At 39.5% G+C, this 25,475-nt stretch overlaps 1 protein-coding gene and 1 pseudogene across 2 annotated transcripts in view; one reads left to right on the top strand and one right to left on the bottom strand.

Moving 5' to 3' along the window:
• Positions 1-25,475, bottom strand: part of ZNRF2 (zinc and ring finger 2) — a 101,344-nt gene that overhangs the window by 40,369 nt on the left and 35,500 nt on the right. The window lies entirely within an intron of this gene.
• On the top strand, positions 680-5,252 carry LOC102167633 (annotated as a pseudogene).

The following is a 25,475-nucleotide window of genomic DNA, read 5'->3' on the forward strand; positions in this document are numbered from 1 at the left end:
ATAAAACTCTCATATCCTTTTCTAATGCATGGGTCCACGCATTTTCATTTCTAACTATTTACATTAATCGGAACTTATGATTTCATTTTAATAGTTTTGCATTCTGATGACCCTGTGGAAAGCACCTTTCCCTGCTTGGTGTAGCAAACTTTACCTTAAAAACTCTTCTACTCCACTGAGATTTTTAAAATTTATCTGATGAAGAAACTGAAGCCTTTTGCAGAACAGCAAAATCAGGTCTGGAATCTAAGACTCCTGACTTCTAAGATAGTGGTCTTTCTGCCATAGCATACTACTAAAGTCACAATGCAAACAGAAAAAACAGCACCAAACAGCAGGTTTTGCAGTCAATTTTGACCCTTAAATATTGGCTAGTTTCCTACAATATTCAATTTGGATTAAGTGCTGCCTGATGTGCTCTATTAAAAAGGAAATGGTAGGCTCAAGGAGGAGTACGTTATGTATTCAGCTCTATGCTGCTCTCTCACTTACCAAGGGGAACTGTCCACTCACGGTTCCTTGCAGGTTCCCTCCTGACCTACTGCTCCTTCCCCACCACCCCCAAGCTGCTTCAGGAGCACTGAACCGATCCGAGAAAGTCCGTTCACAGTTTGGTTAGGAAGAACAAATCACATGTGGTGCAAAAAGGTGGTCTGGGTCAATTCATTTTCCTTGGAAAATGACTAAGAAACAGCAACAGGGTACAGTGGTCAGTTGTAGAGAGAAGCAGCAGAGAGGCCACAGTAGGGAACAGAGAGACTGGGGTGTCTATTCCTGGTCAGGTGTAGGATGAACTTTCTTTACGAGAACGGAAACTATTAGCAAGCACATGAAAATGGCTCACATGGAGATCTTAGAGCAAATGTGCAGAGAAGAGCAAAGTGCCATGAGAGAGAACAACTGATAAGAGGGGTGGTGGAAAACCAAGCGAAACCAAACACACCCCTGATGCCACTTCAGATTCTGCGGCTCTCTACTTCCTGTACATGCATGTTCTTACAGGCACTCTCCTGCCTGTCATGACATGAAACTCACTGCAACCAAACTGAGTCAGCCTAGAGTCATACCTCCTATGGTATGATCTATATGAACAGGAAAAAATTCTGGCATGGGTACCTTAATCCAGGTATTCATTCAATCTCGTAAATGAAGTATGTCTGAGCACTGTTTTTCCACAATGTATTAAATGAATTTTAAAAGAAAGGATTAAAGGTATGTTTATTTCCTACTTCTTGAAAACCACCAAGATGAAAAAGAAGAAAAAGCAAAGAGGATTCATCTAAAATTAAACTACAAAATAGCAACAATCCCCAAACACCGACTATAAGGCAAAATGTGGATCAAACGGGGAAAAGACAATGAGACTCTCAAGCAGCTTTCATATTTCCAGGACCAATAACAATCTTTTCCCTAAAACTGTAAAAACTTTCTTCTCTTGAAATTAAACAGGACACAGGGAGGAAAAAAGTAACCAATTTTCCAAACACTGATCAAAATAATCTGAGTCCTGGAACATAAACAAAAGTGCAATACCAATGAACCACTGGGAGCCACTCAACTGCTCACAAAGTAGAGCCGAAGGAGAGAAAACTCTATGTATAAAGAACCACTGCATTCCTAGTTAGGTGCAATAAATTAATGAGTTGCTTTCTCTTTACATCTAAAATCCAGTAAAATGACAATAAATATAATAAAAATAAAAGAACTTGAAAGGAGACAGCAGCAGATGACAAAAAGAGATGACGGAATTTAACAAGACTGAGAAAATAAGATATTCTAAGTGTCTGCAGAAGTAAGCCAATTCTCACTACCTAATTCTCAAAGGACTCGGGAATTTACCTCCAATAACTCCCCAAGACAATGGTTAAACATGAGGTTTAAAATCTAGACTGATTGAAAAACTGAATAAAAAAGATCCCCAAGGAGTTCCCGTCGTGGCGCAGTGGTTAACAAATCCGACTAGGAACCATGAGGTTGCGGGTTCGGTCCCTGCCCTTGCTCAGTGGGTTAACGCTCGGGTGTTGCCATGAGCTGTGGTGTAGGTTGCAGACGAGGCTCTGATCCTGTGTTGCTGTGGCTCTGGCGTAGGCTGGTGGCTGCAGCTCTGATTCAACCCCTAGTCTGGGAACCTCCATATGCCGTGGGAGCGGCCCAAGAAATAGTAAAAAAATAAATAAATAAAAAAGACAAAAAAAAAAAAAAAAAAAAAAGATCCTCAAGTCTCCAACTCACGACATACAGCCAAGCAACTACAGTTCTCCAACTAGAGCAGGACAATAAAGGTTTACTACAGAAAAAAAAAAAAAAAAAAGACCCAAAATTGATTGACTTGAGGACACTAAGCATAGCAAGCGGAAGAGAAGAAAGCAAGGGAATAAATATCTGTGTACAGAAACCAATCTCCTTTCCTCTACCAAGAAGCTGGTAGACTGTTCTCTTAAATCAGAAGTTCCACTGAAGGAAACAGTAAGATCTTTGTTGATAAGCCCCAATCTTACATATAAAGCTTCCAAACAGCTTTTAAGGGCTTCTCTTTTATTGCTTTTAATGTAATAAAAGAAAAAATTTGCATGGTTAAAACACAGTAGAAACAAATTAAAAAGAGTAATGAAAATATAATATATATCACAAAATGACAATATCCTTAACATACAAAGAACTCTTAAAAACTGAGGAAAACCAAACACCACAGACATCTCGCTGAAAAGAAAGGTGTGCAACTGAAGCTTGAATAAATGAAAAACTGCACAGTATCAAAGTGAAAAAAGTACTCTAAAGTTGTTCGGTTTCTTTCTTTCCTTTTTTTTGTGGGGGGAGGGGGCACGAAATTTTAGGGCCCAAAGCATATGGAGGTTCCCAGACTAGGCGTCGAATCGGAGCTACAGCTACTAGCCTACACCATAGCCACAGCCATGCCAGATCCGAGCCTGCATTTGAGACCCACACCACAGCTCGCAGCAACGTGGATCCTTAACCCACTGAGCAAGGCCAAGGATTGAACCCACACCTCATGGATACAGGTCAGATTCCTTTTCCCTGCACCCAATAGGAACGCCTCTTCTGTTTATTTCTTGATCTTCATTTTAGTGAGTTAAGGAGGAAAGAGAGAGAAACACATGTGTCTAATCTCCTCAGTCTGAACTAGAAATCCAGGTGACTCTTTGTATATACTGTTTTCTCTCCTTTAATTTATCTCTGGTTAACATATTATTACTCATCTCAGATTGGCAAGAACTCACAAGTCTGACAACACAATATCGCTGGTGAGGCTGTGGAGAAATAACTACCTTGCTAGCAGGAATGCAAACTTGTACAACATCTACAGATGGTAATTTGGCAATATCTAAGTGGATTACATGTGTATTTATTTTCTGATTCTGCAGCACCATTTCTAGAATCTCTCTTTGAAGGTTATGTCTCAAACAATTCCAAAACACACACACACACACACACACACAGAGCATTATGTGAAGATGGCAAAGTAGGAAGTGCTCGGGGACTCCACCTCCCCATCTGGACAAAAACTGCATGGGCAGAATTTGAAGTGACTGTTTCGGAAGTCTGGAGTCTACTAAAGGCTTGCAACTTCCAGGGGAAGATGTGGACAGGACACTCTGGTTAATTTCAGCTCTTAGCACAGAGGCAGTTACCCTTCTCCTAGCCTGAGCACCACACGGCAGGCAGGCAGCACCTTGCACGTAGCTTCCAGGAAGCGGGGTGGGCAAAAAGGACACTGTGCTCCAAATACAGGGATCTGCGCTCTGATGGCTGCTTCTGATCCGGGATGTACAGAGAAAGAGAAAAAGGCAATCACAGTCCTTCGGCCTCCCTCTACTGTTCTAAGTCCCTCCCCTTCTAGCTGAAGAGACTTCATGGGGATTTAAAGGGCTTGTACCCCCTTCCACTTTTCTTTTTCTCTTTGGGACATTAAAGACTACTCCTTTTTTTTTTTTTTTCTTTTCTCTTTTCGGGGCCACACCAGGGGCCTAGTTCCCAGGCTAGGGTTTGAATCAGAGCTGTAGCTGTCGGCCTACACCACAGCCACAGCAAAACCGTATCCGAGCAGCATCTGTGACCTACACTGCAGTTCAGGGCAAAGCTGGATCCTGAACCCACTGAGCGAGGCCAGAGATCAAACCCACATGCTCATGGATATTAGATAGGTTTGTTATTGCTAAGCCGCAAGCCGAACACCAAGACGAGTACATTTTAAAACAATCGCATATAAAAGGAAAATTAGAAAATGACTATGCTTATCCAGGAAAAAAAGAGTCAGAAAAGACCTGTGAAGTCTGTACAGCCTCTCAGCACAGAGAGAGCCTACAACACCCCAAAAAACAAGAGTATAAAACAGCAGAGGGGGTAGGCAGGGTGCAAGGCGAGTGAGGGAACAGGGCTTGAGTCAGCCTGGGAGTCCTTGGGGCCGAGCGCTACTGGGGGTACTGGGGCCCCCACTCCGACCTCCATGTTGGACCAATGCAAGGGGAACTACCTGGTGACCTGGTACATTGCCGAGTCCTGGAACAGAGTGAGTAACCTGATTATCATTACACCTCCAATTTTTGGTGCATTTCAGAGTGTTAAGAGATGGACTGGGAAAGCAGCAGTACATCGCTTCCTACTTAGCACTTAAAGTGGTAGGAAGGGGATCCAGGTGCTTCCACGTGATGCTGAAATATGAAATGCAGCTATTAGAAGAACTCCCAACAACTGACAGCTGTTGTTATCTACGTACTGCATGTCTGAATGTTTCCAGATGAAGAACTCTATAAACTACCATCTGCTTTCTACCTCAGTCCTATTCAGTTTAATAATAACCAGTTTACCTTACAGTAAAGGAGTCTATTTTCATAAGGTCATGTATGGAATACTGTTACATGAGTTTATCTAAATTAAATTTATCTAAATTAAATCTAAACTGTTACATGGCTAAATCTAAATTGTTATCCATGGCTTAGAGGACTGGATTAAACATCTTTGGGTATATTTTTATTGGGATTTTTATTATGGAACATAGATAACATCTTTTGTGATTCATTGAGGAACTTTTCAAAGAAGGTGTCACCTATCATAGGTGTTACCCACAGTTTCACGCATGGTGGCATACTTTAACTGGCCTTGGTTCTTCTCTTCACATCCTTTTCAGCTTATATACAACACTTTACCTGAGATACAGGCCAAAAGTAAAGTTTCTCTTTAGAATCTGGCCAGTGATCTTGTTTGAGCCTCTCAGGAAGCACTGATGAATTATTCTGTTTGTTCAGAAAACAAAAAAAACCCTATACCAGAGTTCCTGTCATGGCTCAGCAGTTAACGAAGCCAACTAGAATCCAGGAAGACGTGGGTTCGATCCCTGGTCTCGCTCAGTGGGTTAAGGATCCAGCGTGGCCGTGAGTTGTGGCGCAGTTCGCAGATGCGGCTCGGATCCACGTTGTTGTGGCTCTGGCGCAGGCCAGTGACTATAGCTTTGACTGCACCCCTCGCCTCGGAACCTCCATATGCTGCGGGTGCAGCCCTAAAATCACAACAACCTATACCACAGGCCTGGCCAAATGAATAAGGACATCTTTAGGGATCTACATGTTCAAATACATCTGACCATCACAGTTGCAGAGTGACTTTCAGATTAATGCCGTCAGCCACACACAGAATAAGGAATGGAGCTTGCTGAGTGTTGTAATTTGTTATTATCTCATTTGTCTTCCCTCCTCCTCACCCTAAGATGTTTAAAAAGAAATTTACTGTAAAAATTGAACTTTACTTAGCAGGTTAACAGTTTGTGCTGATCATAGGAAATTAACTGTTCTTTCTTTTTGGCAAGGCTTGAATATGAATTAAACTTCTCTTAATATTTGATTAAACAATGAAAACAGCTAAGGACTGGCAAAGCCCCGTATCCAGATGGCCAGCTGTAAGGCTGCACTTAGCCGTGTCAGCCTTGATTTATATTTCTGCCACGGTAACCTCACGGGTGGTGTGTTTCCAAGGTAAAAGAGAGCTCAGGGCTCTAGGTAGGATTCTGGTAGTTCTTCACTGTCTGCCTCTGTGCTAGTCAGAGCGTCCGAGACAAGCTCAGACTTGCCACTGGGTTCTCCACTTGTCGCATTCCAGATCTGGGGCCGGCTCTGGGGTTTGTGTGTGGTTACAGCCCTGCAGAGCGGATGTGTCATCTTGGAACCTTGATGAAGGCCATCAGGACACCTGCAGAACGTTGCGCCTCTCACTACTTGAATGTGGTTGCTCTCTTTCCTTTGATCTTTGCAGATGTTTATCACTTTTTATGTCTAGGAAAACATGATTGGTGGTCTGACCAATCCATATTTCATCCTCCTATCTTCCCAGCATAATTTATTTGAAATCAATGTCATTATACTCTGACTTTTTAAACTGCAATGTTTCCCAGCTTTCAGAGAGACCAAGTTATTACGTCCAGGGAAACATGCTGGGTTAACTGGACCCAAAATGATCAGAATCCTATCTACAGAAAGCTTATCAGAATACCTATTCCTTCATTTTTTTTTTTTGAAAGAAATGCATTTAACAGTTGAAAAGAGCTCTAACTTACCTGAACTTGCAACAAAACTACCAAAAATTAAAGTGCTAATGGCAGTGAAATCTCACGGTAAGGCAGCTAGTTCTAACTTGGATTTCAATGTATAACAAGTTACATCACCCTTCACAAACATAAAACCTTTCTGGAGTAAAAATCTGAGTTGACCCCTTTGTTCACGTACCACCATATTTGTAGCTCTGTACCGTCTAGAATTTTTATAACTTTTTCCTTCTTATAACATTATTATAAAATCCAGATTGTTTTTACTACATGGTGTCATTGCCACAGATTACATTCTGAGCAACAGCTTCTAAAGGAAAATCATTTTATTCTCATGCAAAGGTATGAAAGACTTTTTTCATTTTTCTAGTATTCAGGAACTAGCCTTGGTACAAATTTAAAACCAATACAATTTTTGTTGTTTTTCTTCACCTGCTGGCCTTAGTTTTCATCCAAGTATTATTTTCCTTACTTTAGCATGCCAACATGCCATTAGGCAGATATTCTCCCCTACTTTTATGATCCTCCAGCAGGAAAAACACTTGCCAAAACATAAATCTAAAAGAACTTTTGTTGTGCCTTAGGAAAATATAAACTAAAAGCTCCAACACAAGCCCTTAAGACTGTTCTTTCTTTTACCACAAGATTCTGGCGTCTGGCTACATTTCATGTGCAGCTACCTAGGCTGTCAGCCATCTGACATTTTTAAATTAGTTAATTTATTTCACACCATTGTCTTTTTGTCCCTTTCACTAAGACATACTTCTGCATAAAGCATCTATTTACAGAAATAAAGGCAAATCCTTCTGAAAGGGCTGCTGAACACCGAGACTGAGGTTCCGCAGTATGGAAGTCAGATTAAGGGTCTAGAGAACACAACCTGACACTGAGGCCCTTTAGAACTGTATGTTGAATGAGCAGTTCAGCCACCACCACCTGTAGTTCATTGTTGAATAAAGCTGTCTCATTGGAGACATAATACTTGGTCAATTCTTCAAAGACCCCTGTTTCTGTTATGAAAACAAACAGCATGAAAGCTCAGCAAAAAACAACATTTCAGAAGTGTTGAGCAGAAAGCAGAGACTAAATCTTCAGGCTCTTAAATTTTCTCAGTCTGTGCCTCAACTTGGCTCTCTTTTTGGCAACTTAAGTATCAGCACACTCAAGACTCTGTCTCTGTGCCATATCGAGTACTATGGAAATACCACTGACCTTCAAGGATATTGCTAAGTCAACTATTCCAATGGCTTTATTTTTCTTCCCTTCTAGAATTTTGGGTTGTGTTATTACAGGTTGGCTCATTAGCCCCCTTCCTTCCCTTCATTTTCTTGGGAGATTTCCTGTTAACTAGAGTGTACCCAAAAACCTGCTTCCTGCTGTGCAAATAGTATGCATATCACCTTATGAGAAAGGCCCTCATCTGTGAGCCCAACAGCAAACCATATGTAAGAAAACATTTTAATATCCTATGTATGCTGCCATTTTCACTTCATAAAATTAAAAGCAATTTGATTCTTTTTTAAGGAAACACTGTGTGAAAGGTCATTGTGTCAGCTTACTGATTGCTCTACCCACCCCATTCCACCTTCGTGTTTTCATGAAACAGTGCCACTCCTGAAAGGATCTCTTTTATCCTTGTGATACTATGTAAATTAATAATTAACAGGAGAAGCATTTACCTTTGAATAATCCACTAATGAGAACCCTGAACAGTGGTGTTTGGTTTAGAATTAGATCAAATATTATGGTTTAAACTCAGTGCAAAATTTCCAGGACTGGGCTTTTCTTACACCAAGAAGGTTTTTCAAATGTCAAGGAGAGGAAGAGGTGAGAGTCAAAGAAAATCAAGAAACCAAAAGCTTCAGGTACACAATGCATGAAAATCTCTAAATACCTGAAAAAACTAAGTTCTGTTTTTAGGCCAACACTTACAGAATTTAACCAATGTCCCTAAAGATGACTAGCAATTTAGTTTAAGGTTTTCTCACAAGTCCTATGGGTTGCACATTTCTTTGCTCTTGGAAAAAATTCATCTGTTGCTTTAACAGTTTTAGCCCTTAATTCTATATTTACAGGACAAGAAATATAGTTTATGATATGCTACTGGATAAGCATTTATGTAAAATTGATGTTTCAAAGAGAATCAGTTCTAATTGTAATTTGATGTGGTGATGTGCAGATCTACCTCTGTCTTATATTCTGTATCATATCAGTGCCAATATTACTAGTTTGATCAAAAAAACCAAAACAAGCAAACAAACAAAACCCCCCAGCAGACCCAAGGGAAGGGGCAAAATCTGATTTCCACAGCTACCAGTTAGATTTAAATGTCCAGTTTTCAACAAAAATAACAACAACAAAAAAATACAAGACATACAAATAAATAGGATAGTATCATTCATTCAAAGGGGGAAAAAAAATTAGTAGAAACTGTTCCTGAAAAAGACCTGACGGCAGATATATGAGAAAAAGATTTTAAAATGCTTGTCTTAACAGATGCTCAAAGAACTAAAGAAAGATGTGAAAAAAGCCAAAAAAGGGATGTATGAACAAAATATCAACAGAAAACTTAAATAGAAACCAAAAAGAAATTCTGGAACTGAAAAGTATAACTGGAAAGAAAAATGCACCAGGCAGAGTCAAAGGCCGATTTGAAAAAGCAGAAGAAAGAATCAGTGAACATGAAGATAGGACAATGGAAGTTACTGTGTCTGAGAAACAGAAAGAAACAACGATTGAAAAAACATGAAGCACGTCTAAGAGACCTCTGGACACCAACAAGGAGACCAAAATATGCATTGTGGGAGTCCTAGAAGGGGAACAGAGAAGGGAGCAGAGAAAATACTTCAATAATGGCTGAAAACGTCCCAAATTTGATGAAAGACATGAATATAAACATCTGAAAAACTTGACAAACCTTCATGTGAGATAAAGCCATACTAGAATACTTTAAAATCAAACATTCAAAAGACACAGAGAAGCATGAAAACAGCAAGTGACTCATCACATACAAGGAAGCCACAACAAGATTAGAAGCAGATTTCTCATGATAAACTTTGTACTCCAGAAGGCAGTAGGCAGGTATATTTAAAGTGCTTAAAGGAAAAAACTGTCAACTAAGAGTCCTATATCCAGCAAAACTCCTTCAAAAGTGAGGGAGAAATTATGAAATTTTCAGATAAACAAAAGTTGGGGGAGTTTGTTATCACTAGACCTGCCCTAGGAGATATGTTCAATGGACTTCTACAAGATGAAATGAAAGGATACCACACAGTAACTCAAAGCCATATGGAGAAATAAAGTAAGGGTCCTTGGTCAAGGGAAACTGTTATGGAGGTGTTGTACTGGAGAACCTGCACCTGAGATGCTTCATCCACATCTGGAGTTGACTTAGATAACAAGATCCTGGACTTCAAATTGATGCCCTAATGGGATGAGACTGTCTGGGTCTTGGGAAGAAAGTGACTTTATTTTACATATGGAAAGGATATGAGTTTGCTAAAAATCAAACAATGATATATCGTCTCCAAAGACAGTGGCTGTCAATTTCATGCATCCTGCTCCTCACATTAAGGAATCTAATTCCCCTCCCCTTGAATCTGGGCCAGCCTTAATGGCTTGTCTGATTAATGGAATGCATAACTGATGTGGGATTTCTGAGATAAATCTTAAAAAGCCTTGAGGCTCCCATTTAGGCCTTTTGGGATGCTCATTTTAGAAATACTCCCTCTCAGAACCCAGCTGACATGCTCTGGGAGGCTCCAGGCACATAGAGAGGTCATGAGTAGGCATTTCAGCTGACAGCCCAAGTTGAGCTCTCAGCTAACAACCAATATCAACTGCCAGGCATACTGGGTGAGCTACCTTCAACGCTGAGTTACTCAGACTTTCAGATGACTCCAGCCCCAACTTCTATCTGCAACTGCTTATGAGACTTCTAGTGAGAATCCTAGACTATTCAGAGAACTTCAAGAGATAATACATCTATGTTTTAATTAAAACACATACACATTGTAATTTACTTTGGAACTCTTTAAAATACCATAATGTTGGAACCATGTAAGAGATTTGATGAATAAACAATTATGCATCTATGCAATGGAGTTACCACACAACTATGAAAAAGAAATGAGAACAATTTCCATAAACTGATATGAAGTGATACCCAGGCTATACTAAGTGGAAAAAACAATGTGAAGAAGGAGGCATATGTTATGCTAGCTACTGTGCTAAGCATAATGAACACCATAAAACTCCTAGAAAACACCTAGAAGAGAACATAGGCAAAATATTCTCTGACATCAACTATACAACTGTTTTCTTAGGTCAGGTTCCCAAGACAACAGAAATAAGAGTAAAAATAAACCAATGGGACCTAATCAAACCACAAGCTTTTGCACAGTAAAGGAAACCATAAAAAAAAAAAAAAAAAAAGAGAGAGAGAGAGAAGAAGACAACCTACAGAATGGGAGAAAATGGTTTCAAATGATGCAACTGACAAGGGCTTAATCTCTAAAATATACAAACAACTTATCCAACTCAACAGCAAAAAAACCCAACAACCCAGTTGAAAAATGGGCAAAAGACCTGAATAGACTTTTCTTCAAAGAAGATATACAGATGGCCAACAGGCACATGAAAAAATGTTCAACATCACTAATTATTAGAGAAATGCAACTCAAAACTACTGTGAGGTACCACCTCACACCTGTCAGAATGGCCATCATTAACAAGTTAACAAATGACAAATGCCAAAGAGGGTGTGGAGAGAAGGGAACCCTCTTGCACTGTTGGTGGGAATATAAACTGGCACAACTACTATGGAAAACAGTACGGAAGCACCTCAGAAAACTAAATATAGAACTACCATGGTGATCCAACAATCCCACTCTTGGGCATGTATCTGGACAAAATTTTCCTTGAAAAAGATACATGCACTGGTATGTTCATTGTAGCACAATTCCCAATAGCTAAGACATGGAAACAACCTAAATGTCCACTGACAGATAAATGGATTAAGAAGGTGTGGTATCCATACACAATGGAATACTACTCGGCCAATAAAAGCCATTTGCAACAACATCCATGGAACTAGAGACTCTCATGCTAAGTGAAGTCAGAAAGAGAAAATGAATAACATATGGTATCACTTATGTCAGAATTTAATATACAGCACAAATGAATCTTTCCACAGAAAAGAAACTCATGGACTTGGAGAACAGACCTGTGGTTTTGCCAAGGGGGAGGGTCAGGGAATGGGATGGACTGGGAGTCTGGGGTTAATAGACACAAACTATTGCATTTGGCGTGGAAAAGCAATGAGATCCTGCTGTATAGCACAGGGAACCACACCTAGTTACTTATGATGGAACATGATGGAGGATAATATGAGAAAAAGAATCTATCTGTGTGTGTGTGTGTGTGTGTGTGTGTGTGTGTGAGACTGGGTCACTTTGCTGTACAGCAGAAATTGACAGAACACTGTAAACAAACCATAATGGAAAAAAAAATCACCTTAAAAAGAATAAATAAGAATACATTTGTATGTATATATCTGCAAAAAGGAAAACAAGGAAGGATAAATTCCAAATTAAGGTTTATATACATGTTACCTACAAGTGGTAAATGAGAATGTAGTGAAAAAAAAACTTAGGGAAGAAGGTGCTCCTGAGTCCACCTTTTAGTTAAGTTTTTGACTTTCAAACAACATTAATAATGAGACAGAATATTAACTCAGGTAGTCAGTGTAAGAGAATGGGCTTTGATGCATTCTTTGACATGGCCATTGATTAACATTTGTGGCTTAAGGGCTCCAGGGAGTAACATCCCCATAGGCCTTGTTTACTGTAGGAGTGTTCCTTCACCCAGATGGACATTAATCCCTAATCCCCTATGACTCAGTTTACAGGACGAAAGGGACAAAGAAACTATGAGACTTATAGGCCATTTCCACCCCTAAGACCCTACTGAACAAGGACTCATATAGGTAATTGAAGAAGGCCGATGGGAGAAGACCACATCTCTCTGGACCCCACGTTGGTACCCCCCCCCAACTTTAAGGAATAAAAACCCCTTATAGGACAATAGAGAAGGGGAGCTCTTCTCCCCCTTCCGTAACCCTGGGAGCTATCTGCTTTCCTTTAATAAAAACTTTTCTTGCTTGCTGCCTGCGTGTTCGTGGAGTTCATTCTTTGACCGCCGTGAACAAGAACCCAGATTCTGGTACCATCTTTCCGGCGTCAATAATACGTGTATTCAAAAATTAAAAATAAACAAGGATTAAGGGAAAGCCCCTCCTAAAATTAAATATAAATGTAAACAAATGAACTTAACTCTCTATCAAATAGAAACTGTCAACTTAAAAAATATGCACAACCTAGAAGCTGAGAGTTAAGTTTTATCTGGGACGAAATGAAGACTATGACCCAGGAGCCAGCATTTCGGGTAGCTCTAAAATACCGCTCCGAAGAGGTAGGGGGGATGTGAGTATGTACATATGTGATTCTGGTGAAGGGGGAGGTACATGCAAACAAGCACACACTTTACAGAAGGTTGCCACTTGTCTCGTGAAGGTTATTGCCAGTCACAAGAAGCAGACATGACCATAAAGGATTTTAGTGCTTTTCTAGATATAAGATGCAAGAATTGGGCTCATAAAATCTTCTCCTGAAATCATCTATCCGAAGACCTATCTGCCAGTTCTCCCAGAGCACAGAGCGCCTCACTCCTGATCTCCACCCTGAGCTTTTTCAGAGGGTGCGGAGGGTCAGCAGCTGCAGTGGCTCAAGATTCAATCTCTTCAGAGGCAGATGACAAGTGCCAAGCTCCAGTTCACAATACAAAGAAAAATACACACATTGGCGTTCCCGTCGTGGCGCAGTGGTTAACGAATCCGACTAGGAACCATGAGGTTGCGGGTTCGGTCCCTGGCCTTGCTCAGTGGGTTAAGGATCCAGCGTTGCCGTGAGCTGTGGTGTAGGTTGCAGACGTGGCTCAGATCCTGCGTTGCTGTGGCTCTGGCGTAGGCTGGTGGTTATGGTTCCGATTAGACCCCTAGCCTGGGAATCTCCCTATGCCACGGGAGTAGCCCTAGAAAAGGCAAAAAGACAAAAATACACACATACACACATGCATGTGTGTGCTGAAGGATACACACACACACTCAGTCCACTAAAAGAGCCTAAAAGCAATGACACTTCAGTAGGAAAAAGTCCCAGGTCTTGCATTTCTAAATATCATTCCCCCCATGAAAAGGAACCAGGGATCCTTGAAGAAATGACCAGTTTTAAGTCTGGGAGCACAAGGTGAGCCTCAAATACCTTGTGCCAGATTAAGGAAGTGCTCAAAAATTGATAAAGATACACAAAAAAGCACAGAAGCCAGTTTGAAAGAGATTCTCCCAGTCAAATTTGGACAATGTAAACATCAAAATGGACAATGACATAATAAATTACAATAAATTTTAAAAGAATGCAAAAGTACAGATGGATAAGTATACATTCTGAAAGTATCAACTCTAAATCACTTAATTAAAAAAGATTAAAAGGTATTTTTTAAATGGAGAAACTGGCTGACATTATCTTAAACAAATGGTCAAACTTAGTATCACCAAAAAAGGGGAAAAACTGACATCTGTAGTCCCCAGTGTGACTCACTGAAGACATGATACTTACATGTTCTCCTGCCGAACAGAATTTGAATCTAATTACGAGGAAATTTAGAAGAACATATAAGATGTATACCAAAATAAATATAAAAGAGGAATTAGGATAAAGCAGTCAATATAGAAAATAGGAAAAAAACTTTAGCAATGCTGCCCCCCCCCAAATCTTTCAAGATTTTTTTTTTTTAAAGGAAGACTTTTATTTACTTTATTTATTTATTTTTGTCTTTTTAAGGCGACACCCGCAGCATATGGAAGTTCGTGGGCTAGGCATCAAATTGGAGCTGCAGCTTCTGACCTATGCCACAACCACAGCAACACCCAGATCTTAGCCAAATCTGCTCATGACAGCTCATGGCAAAGCATGATCCTTAACCCAATGAGTAAGGCCAAGGATCAAACCCGCATCCTTATGGATAATAATCGGGTTCACTACCACTGAGCCATGACAGGACCGCCTTTTTTTTTTTTTTTACCTCTTTTAATGGCCTCATCTGCGGCACATGGAAACTCCCAAGCCAGGGATTGCATCCATGCCGCAGCTACGGCAATGCCAGATCCTTTAACCCACTGTGCCAGGCCGGGGATCAAACAGTGCCTCCGAAGTGACCTGAGCCACTGCAGTCAGATTCTTAACCCACTGAGCCATACCAGGAACTCCAAGATTTCTATTTAATTTTGTTCCTACTTATTTATTTACATTTGTTTCTATTTATTTGTTTTGGCATCCATCTTTATATTGGAGGTTTTTTCTAACTTTCCTCAATTGTCCCGATATTTCAAGATGATACTGCATCCAAGAAATAAGAAAATTATAAACTGGGAGCAGAGAAGCAAAAAGCAGCTTTGGAAACTTAAACTTTTGGTAGAAATTAAGAATTCAAACAGATGATTAAAATAGTAAGTTTGCGGTAATAATGACACCAAATGATAATAAGGCTTAACATGTACTATGCACCAGGAAATTATCTAAGCACTTTGGATGAATTAACTTATTTATCCCCACATCTTTTGAGTTAGGCACTACTATTAACGCTATTTAACATATGAAAAACATAAAAGGGTAACTAACTTATGTAAGGTCACAGAGTTAGAACTTGGCCAGGGAGAATTCAAACAGGCCTTCTGGCTCCAGTTTAATTCCTAACCATTACTCTACACATGTTTTTTAATCTTCCAAGAAGTAGAAACAAAAGTCAAAGAGGAGAGTAGATAATAAAATCAGAAGATCAATCCAGCAGGTCTAACTAACCAACTTGAAACAGAGCTGAGAAAAGAGGAAGAAATGGTCAAAGACATAATTTCCCAAAATGAATTTCATAAATACCGACTGAAAGAATATACCCATAAAGCAAACGAAAAAAATAGCCATACTCAAATACATTACCATGAAACAACATGGGGATGAAGGAAAAAAAATCTAAACATTTTCAAAAAGAAAAAAGATCAATGTAAAATATCAAAACAGTTTCCCAGACTTTTAAATTTTCTTTCATATTAATATTTTTAGAGACTCTAAGCCAACTGTTTCTCAGAATCAGAATGGTGTTAGTTTTCTCAAAAGCAATACTTGAAAGAAGACATCACGCAGTTAACTTTGAAATCATAGAATTATTTCACTTAGACTATATACCCAAACAATTACATATTCACATTTGATTAATAAAAACATATTTTCCTGATTAAAAGAGCATCAAAAACGTTCCTTCCTGTGCATATCGAGAAACTTGCAGAATCTGTGCTCTAAAACAAGGGAGCAAACACAAGAGGAACAAGATCAAGGAGACAAGACCTCTCACAGGAAGAATGCTGAAGGGCAGTCCTTGGGTAACTGTGTGGCAGCTCTAGATGGTTATCAGTCTAGACTGCAAGGCAAAGTAGAGCGTTCAAGATGGGAGAGAAAGAAGGCAAGAGGGAGATGGAGGGAGAGGAGGAGAGAGAAGGGGCAGGGAGGAGGGGACTGGGGTAGGTGTGGGGAGTGAACTGATCAGGTTTTTGGATGTGTTTAATCATGTAGAAAACAGTATTAGACAGTTTCATAATTCCTTGGGCAAGTTTGGGAAAAACTGATAGGAACCTGGAAAATTAAGTAAACAAAAGGATGAGGCAATTGTCAACACAAGATGAATGCAGAATAGAAAATGCAATCCAAAGTCATAAACAATGAGCATTAATTTAAACAAACTGTCATTTTAAAAGACATTCAAAAGGTAGAAGCATAAAAATAAAGATAGGTGATATATGTAAATCCTCATCTTCCATAATATGTAGTTAAAAGCATCCAAAAAATTAAAAATAGGAATATAGGCACACTATTTATAAATATGGAAGTAAATGTTATAATCAACAGCTACAGGTATTGAAAATAGTTGTCCCCAGAAAATAAAAATCGGGTGTTGGAGAAGGTTCAGGCAAGAGAACAATGATTTTTATTATAAGACTAGAAGTATTTTATATTTTTGAGATATATACATATATTACATTGGCTTACTTTTTTGAACTATTTAAAAGGAAAAAGAATACAGAAAAAATTAGCCTAGTGAAAAAGTTTCTGTAGGAACATATCTCAACTGAAGCTGTAGGCTGCTCCATATCACTTCCTCTGCCCTTGCCCCGACTCTGTCTTCACAAACAACAGGCCCAACTACAACTGGGTCCATTCTTCAATGACTAATAAGAAAGGATTCAATATGGGACCGAAGCATTGAATCTACTATTTAAGGAAGACAAAACAGTAAAAAAACAGATGAATTAGACAACTTAGAATATTAACTCAGGAAAAATAGTTCAGGAAATACATTGAATATAATCATAAACTTGTAACAGAAATAAAAACTACAGAAGAATAAGAAGAAAACAGAAACAGCTAGGGAAATATCACTGACATGAAAAACAGATTTATGAAAAAGACATGAGATGAGAGCGATGTGAAGAAAGATGAAACGTATGGAAAACAAAAGGCTAATATGTTCTCTCAAAGAAGAGAATGCCATGTCCAGAAGGATGGAACAAAATTATCAAAGATAGTAGAGAAAGAATCCTAGAGAATATCTAGACATAAAACGTAAGATGTCTACAATTGAGGTGGAGAATGGCAGAAATAATACTGGTCCCAGAAATATTCACAGAATAATATATAGATTTTACTTGGGACACATTGTGTGCGTGGGGGTGGGGGTGGGGGGGCTCGGAATGCTTAAAGGGAAAAAAAAAAAGTGAGACTCAAGTAACTGATAGCCTCCAAAGTTCAAAGACTCAAGACCCAACCAAGAAATTAACCAAAATAAAGAATTCAGGAATGGACAAGCTGTGATTTTTATATGTATACACACACATACCTATATATGCACACACATGCATATATACACACATACACTGGTAGTACACGACACATGTTCTTTAATTGAATAGCGTAAACAACTGCAGGAATTATTGCTGTAGTATATAAATATTTGAAATGTCAAAAGTGTAAAAATGATAAAAATAACAAAAATTAGGATGAGAATGGCACGATCCTATTGCACATAGAAGGGAAAAGGAAGACGGGGATGGAAGAAGAGAACAAAAAGCAGAAATGAGCTAGGTTTCCCTGTTCTTTGAAAGCTAAGTATAGAAATACTGAAACACTAATGTTATTGTTCCCTCTCTTCTATCCTAAAGAACTTTTAGGTTGTCATCAAATCTCACTCAGGAGTCACCCTTCTCCAGAAATCCTTCTCTAAACACTACACAATGTTCCCCCTCAATGCCGATTTAATCATCTCCTCCTGTGTGACCTCTGTACTCTGATGATACTTTGAATACTGCAATACAGCAGATGGCACTCAAATTACCTATGTGTGTGTCTATCTTCCTAACTAGCTTTAATGGTCTAGTGAAAACACGTATTTTCAAGTCCAAAGGACCTGAGTAGAAACCTAGGTACAAACCTGGGCATATAGTCTCTACTACATACAAACCGTGTGACCCCAGGGAAAGCAAGAACTTAAGTCTTCCAGGTCTGATTTTTTTCCCTGTAAAACACTGATAATATCACTTACATACCAGCAATCTGATGAGGATTAAAGATTACAGTAATGTATGTAAAGTGCCTGAAACACAGCCATTTAGTAAACAGTGGCTATTATTTATTGAAATTGTCCTTTTCCCAATTTTTAGACAATTCACTTATTCTTCATAAGTTTTTAAAACCATACAGGTCTTTTTTTTGGGGGGGGGGTCTTTTTTGCCATTTCTTGGGCCACACCTGCGGCATATGGAGATTCCCAGGCTAGGGGTCCAATCAGAGCTATAGCCACTGGCCTACACCAGAGACATAGCAACGTGGGATCCAAGCCACGTCTGCAACCTATACCACAGCTCACAGCAATGCCAGATCCTCAACCCACTGAGCAAGGCCAGGGATTGAACCCGCAACCTCATGGTTCCTAGTCGGATTCGTTAACCACTGCGCCACGGTGGGAACTCCAAGAGTACAGTTCTAAAATAACATTCTTCAGTCGTAAAATCCAGATTCTTTAGACTGAAGGAAAACTTCCTGTAACAATTCAATGAGATATACCTATGATAACAAAGTGACCTTATATAGTAAAATAAACACAAACAGCACCAGTAACTGCGAATACCTTGTCCTTTTCCACTTTGATGACTAAGGCAAAAGATTCTTCTTTATCTCTCTTGTGGCCCAACCCTACATTAACTTAGTATTTGTCATTGTTTCCTTCTTCCACAAGCAAAAAGCTCCTACGCCAAAGTCTTCCTTAGGGGCAGGTTCTGCAGCCATGGATCCAAACAACTAGGATTGAAATATGAGGAGGAAAAAATATTCCAGAAAACAGAACTTGAATTTGCTGTATCCCACCAACTATTTACATAATAGTACTTACACTGCATTAGATATTGCAAAAAATCTAGTGATGATTTAAAGTATGCATAGATTATATGCAAATATGACACTATTTTATATAAGAGGCTTAAGCATGGGTAGATTTTGGTACCCAGGGGAGTCCTGGAACCAGTTCCCTGCAGACACCAATCAGCAGGAAAAATGTGCACCCATAATCAGAACCTGTTGGCCAAGACAGAAGATGAAAGTACTAGGTCCTATTATGAGATTTACATATCAAATAGTCGCTCTACAACTGCAAACAAGTCATGTAAATGCTTAACTGATAGCTATAAACAAAATAAAAAAAACCAGAAAGGGGCACACTGGAAAAGCTATCCTCCCAAGGACTGCGAGAATGTTTAAGAAGAGGAAGATAAGCTGTGCTGGCAGCTGTGGAGATCCGAGAGGACTCTTTCACCTCAGCCTTTGCAATAATCCAAGCATTCAGCCCTCTTCCAGGTGTGAGCAACCTTCTACTACCCCCAGTAGCTACGGATGTCCTCTACCAAAGCTGGCACTCCAGGTTTCCCTAAGTCAAAACTATTCCTCTACCGTTTGCCTTACACTAAGTAAGCTCGATTCCTTATGACCTCAATTAGGTAATTTAATTGACTAATAGAAATAATTTCTAGAAGGAATGGGCCAGTAAGCTTAAAACTCCCTTAGGTATGTGTGCACTGAATGTGAACAATGGAATGAATCAATAATAGAAGAATGATTCAGGAGATTGTTACAGCAGGTTATCTCAATCTGCTACACCAATCTCCCCAAGCAATACAAAACAGCAGCTGCCATTTCCCATCTTCAGTAACTGAAGAAGATTAGGCTAAAGGAGTCTACAGACTATCTTGGTTTAAACTGCTCATTCAAAGAGAACAGCAGTCTAAGTACAAAGAAATCAAAAGTGACAGAGCTCAGCTCTTCTGATTCCTAAGCTATCAGGACTTTTTTTTTTTTTTTTGCTTGTAACATAAATACATATTATTTCCATGTTCAGAAATTCAAAAACTCCAGCTGTTTTGTCCATGATTGTTGACATATTTGAGAAGCAGGGAAAATAATAAAGCACAAATATACCATACATCATTTATATTTTTGCTTTTAAAAAATTATTCAATACAAATATATGACTATAATTTTAAAAATAGTAGTAAGGGAGTTCCCGTCGTGGTGCAGTGGCTAACGAATCCGACTAGGAACCATGAGATTGTGGGTTCAGTCCCTGCCCTTGCTCAGTGGGTTAAGGATCAGGCGTTGCTGTGAGCTGTGGTGTAGGTTGCAGACGCGGCTCGGATCCCGCGTTGCTGTGGTTCTGGCGTTGCTGTGGTTCTGGCGTAGGCCAGTGGCTAGAGCTCCGATTCGACCCCTAGCCTGGGAACCTCCATATGCCGTGGGAGCGGCCCAAAGAAATAGCAAAAAGACAAAAAAAAAAAAATAGTAGTAGGGTAAAACATGGGTAAAGAGAGTTACTGTTTAACCTGCTAATATTTTTCTATCACATTAGAGAATTGATTTTTTTAATCTGATAAAGATATTTAATAAATATTTATTAAAAAATCATTAAATAATGCTTTGAATTAAAATCTTTCCTTTTCGTTTTTTTAGGATAAACTCAAAGCTGGCAATGACCCTAGCATTTTTGGGTCTTGAAAGACAATAATTTGAATGACTGAATTTACAACAAAGGCAAAAACACTCAAGAAGATATTTTATTTTTGTTTTTAAGTATGTATCAGACATGCATTACTAAATATCAGGACTTCTGCTACAACATCTGGCTCTTGATCATCTTTTACTGAGTATGCGCACGCGCACACACACACACACACACCCCCCTTATTTTCCCCCACACTGGACTTTCTGCATAATCACTATTACCCTAATGCAATAGGGTATTGGTAATGCAATTGGTGTTGGTATTTAATCCTTTCCTTCCAACAGAGTACACTCATTCACACCTCTATGCCTTTGCTCTTAAGTCCACATGCCTTTTCTCTTATTTATTAAAAATATACTCCCTTCCCTTCAAGCCCAAATCAAGTCTCAATATCTCAATGAACCCTTTTAAAAGAATTCACAACTGTGTCCTTCTCTGTCCTGCTATATTCCATTTACTGATAACATTCATTTGATATATATCAGCAGCTTTTACATTTTTGTGTAGATTTTTATCTCCCAAATTTGGTAACACCTGTGGGGCAGAAACTATATATTCTTCTAAGTATTCTATCCAACAATCCTGCCCCTGCATCCAGCCAGACCTATATCAAGCCGCAGCAAACATCTACATGCTTATACGAATGATGTGTATAGTTGGCCTGAGTTCTATACAGGCAAGAGTGGCGCAATCAAAGGCAGATTGGTAAATTCTAAATGCTAGTAATTCTAACTTCAATTTAAGAGTTCTAAGCATTATTTAAATTCAGTTTAAAGGTTAAATTACTCTAAATCCTAAACATGTCAATAAAAAGACATTAAAAACATGCTAACAGAAAGAATGATAAATAAAGCAACTTCCGCAAGTTTTATAATATATAATATACGACATACAGCAAAAGGTCTGGTGTGTAAACTGAGATTTCAGTTGCCAGTAGGACCTGAGAGCTCAGCAACTACAGAATTCTCCGATCTGAAACTTTTCCTCAGAAAATGAAAGCCCATTTACCTAAACCACCACAGGCAAGATGAGCTGTAGACAATCTTCTAGCTTGGTTTTTTTCAAACTGGCAAAACTTCTGCTATAAGAGGGGGAAAACTGCTCAGGAAGCCAAAGGAAACAGGTAAAATCTCTGTTGTTTAAAAATGACAGCTACTTCATAAGAGACAAAAATATCTCTAACAAAATTTAAATGACAGGAGAGCAAATGTTTCACAACACAAAACAGTAGAATACATTTTTACTTGGTTCAACAAGCGTATTTACCAGATTACAAGTTTAAATACCTAATCCTATATTAAGCCATCCAAAACAATCCTTGAGAACCTACAAAATAACATCACTGCCTGACGAACGTTGCTGAAGAGTTTGGTTTCTGTCAGCATCTTATTTTAAGTCCATTAGGGTAAAGTCATTATTTCCTACTTTGTACCCACTTGTGACAATTCTGTTAATATATGAAAAGAGAATAAATTACTTTTTTAAAAGAACTATTTCTGATGAGAATGGAAAAGAGGAAATGAATGAAGCAATTTTAAGTGAAAATTAGGATTTTTTGTAGGGCCAAAGCCACTAATATGCCTATTATGACACACAGTAGACATTCAAATACTCGAATGAATGAAAGGCTATCCAAAGAAGTGTATTTTTTCCATGTGAAACAGTAGCACATGGAAATGATTCATAAAATGTTCTACAAGGGCACTTTAAATATGCCCTGAAGGTTTCTCTGTAGTTTAAGGAGGGGGTGGTGGTGTAATTTCTTTTCCCTCTTTTGGTTCCTGATTTTAAAAAAACAAGAGGATTTATGGGCTGGACATTTTTATATGTTTTATGCGAGGTGCACCTGCCAACGCTGCCAGTGGTTTAAAACAGCTGCCTCTTCGTGTTCACTGTAATCACTCTCACACCGTTTAGATGCAACTTAATGGACTGTGAGCGGGGCCCAAAGAGAGAATCTACCCTCATCTACTTTCCTGGGTAGGAGAATCCAGCCAAGTAAAATGTCTGCCGAAAGCTATAAAACAAGACAGCAGTAGGGCCTGAACTAGGGCTCTCTTCATGACCCTCCCCGGTCCACTCATCTACCAGACCTCTCTCATGGGCATCTGGAACGAATACTAACGGTTTACAATACCTTATACATCAAAATATTATCACCATACAACCATTACAGGGGCTCTATTTTGAACTTGTTTGTTTTCAAGAAGAGGTGATATTCCTGTGTACGGTAGCAAAATTCTGCAAAATCCATGGCTGGGATTAAGAAAATATAGCAGGAACCACAAGCAAATCAAAATCTATACTGGGACCAATTCCTGGACATCTTAACAAATACACTTCCCATAGTCAGGAAACTATTCAGAAATCCAGAAAGATTAAGTATTGGAGATACAGTAATTTTCCTCCACCAATTGGAAAAAATTTTGCAGTCATTTTTTAAGTCATAAAATGCAAGAAATACATGTATAAAAGCTTGTCTTCCGCATATTCACAATCTTAAAAATACTGCAAGTGTGACCATCTTTTTATTTTTGTTCCTTATCATTTATTTTTCATTATTTTATTATTCTTTTTATTGTTTTCCAGCTTATCAATCAACTCTCTGTCAACTTTTTTTCTCTTTCCCCCAGCCTACTCCCCAAAATATCCCATTAGCTTTATTTCTCATCCTATGATTTGGCTTTTTTACTGTCTAGATTATTTTAAACACATCTAATCTACGAATGTGATAGATTAATTACATACAGATTTTTTTTTCCCCTTGTCTTTGGTCTCCCACTTCTCTTTCAGCCGTTTCGATGTTCATGATTTGGAGTTCTTTTTTGCACTTAGGACAGAGGACAGCAGCCTACCATCACACTAGTGAGTAGGTTTTTGGTATTTCGCCTCAGGAGAATTTTTACAAACCTATTAGGACTGCTCACTTTGAGTTTGTTTTGTTTTGCTTGCTTTTTAAAGCCATACCCGAGGCATGAGGAGGTTCCAAAGCTAGGGGTCGAATCAGAGCTACAGCTGCCAGCCTACACCACAGCCACAACAACGCCAGATCCAAGCCTCATCTGCAACCTACACCACAGCTCACAGCAACGCCAGACCCTCAACCCACTGAGGGAGACCAGGGATCGAACCCGCAACCTCATGGTTGCTAGTCAGATTCCTTTCCGCTGCGCCATGATGGGAACTCCTACATACAGATCTTAATAGTGGGGTACAATTGACAGAGAATGCTTCTCTGCCACTGTAATTTGTGTGAGCTCTATATTATGTACAGAAAATAATTCTTTTTTTTTTTTTTTTGCTATTTCTTGGGCTGCTTCCGCGGCATATGGAGGTTCCCAGGCTAGGGGTCTAAATGGGAGCCGTAGCCCCCAGCCTACGCCAGAGCCACAGCAACGAGGGATCCGAGCCGTGTCTGCAACCTACACCACAGCTCACGGCAACGCCGGATCGTTAACCCACTGAGCAAGGGCAGGGACCGAACCCTCAACCTCATGGTTCCCAGTCGGATTCGTTAACCACTGCGCCACGACGGGAACTCCCAGAAAATAATTCTGATATGGAAAATTATAGCTTTATTAGAAACTAAAGATCTTCAGCAACATGGATGTTTTCTCTGGGAAAAGTAACAAATAAGATACATCTTTCTCTTTTAAACTTGTCTGAGTGAATTAAGAAATTAATCCGTCTTACCTAAGAATGCCAAATAGGATACAATTGATTGCTCTTATTAAACAGTTGGAAAAGCAGAACAGAACCAAATGGGATTCAGAATGGTAGAGAAGTAAACAAGCTAGGGTAGCATGCAGTGGGCCAGCTCCTGTGGAAAATTAAATAAATTCCATGTGGCAATATAAAAAAAACACCCTTAATTTTTAACATGAGTAGGATGTCAATAACAGTGTAGGACCTAGAGATCAGTGGTTTAAGTAGTACAAATGAGTCTTGTAAAATTCAATGCATTGTGTAATGGCCACATATCCCCACTGGGGGAGAAGGGCAGTGAAAGAGGGCACTGAATGACCAAGAGAGAGAGACAGAGGCCAAAGAGAAGTAACTCCTTTTTATCTCTCATCAATGAAAACAAGTTTGCTATGAGAACAGGAGGAGGGTGACGCGACGCCAAGGGTAATTTAGATTCTGCCTTCTTGGGATGATTTTAGAAACTTATACCGGAGGCTGAGTGGCTTATAAATAACAGAAATTTATTCCTCACAGTTCTGGAGACCAGGATGTCACCATGGTGGAGCGAGGGCCCTCTGCGGGCGGCAGACCTCCCACTGTATCCTTGCACAGTGGAAGGGGCGAGGGAGCTCTCTGGCGCCTCTTTTTCAAGGGCACTCAAGCCTTCCATGAGGGCTCCACCCTCAGGACTCAATCACCTCCCCAAAGCCCCATCTCCTAATACCATCATCACCTTGGGCACGAGGTCTGCAACACATTAATCTCAGTGGTTGAGGTGGGGCACAAACATTCGAATCACAGCTGGTATATAAGGGGCTTTCAGAACGGAGCTTCAAGAGCAGTCAGTTTATTCATGGTCATAACTAGGACAATACCTCTGCGCTGGAATTTTCTCAGTCGAGGGAGGAGGAAAGGCAGAGGAGGAAGTGATGCGATTTACTCCGGGAAATCAAGTACTAAATGGAGAAAAGCACTCTGGGGCCACAGCTTCTTATCCAAGAATGAGTACAACTGTCTAATGCCCACTAGC

This window comes from Sus scrofa, chromosome 18, assembly GCF_000003025.6.
Source record: "Sus scrofa isolate TJ Tabasco breed Duroc chromosome 18, Sscrofa11.1, whole genome shotgun sequence".
Lineage (NCBI taxonomy): Eukaryota > Metazoa > Chordata > Mammalia > Artiodactyla > Suidae > Sus > Sus scrofa.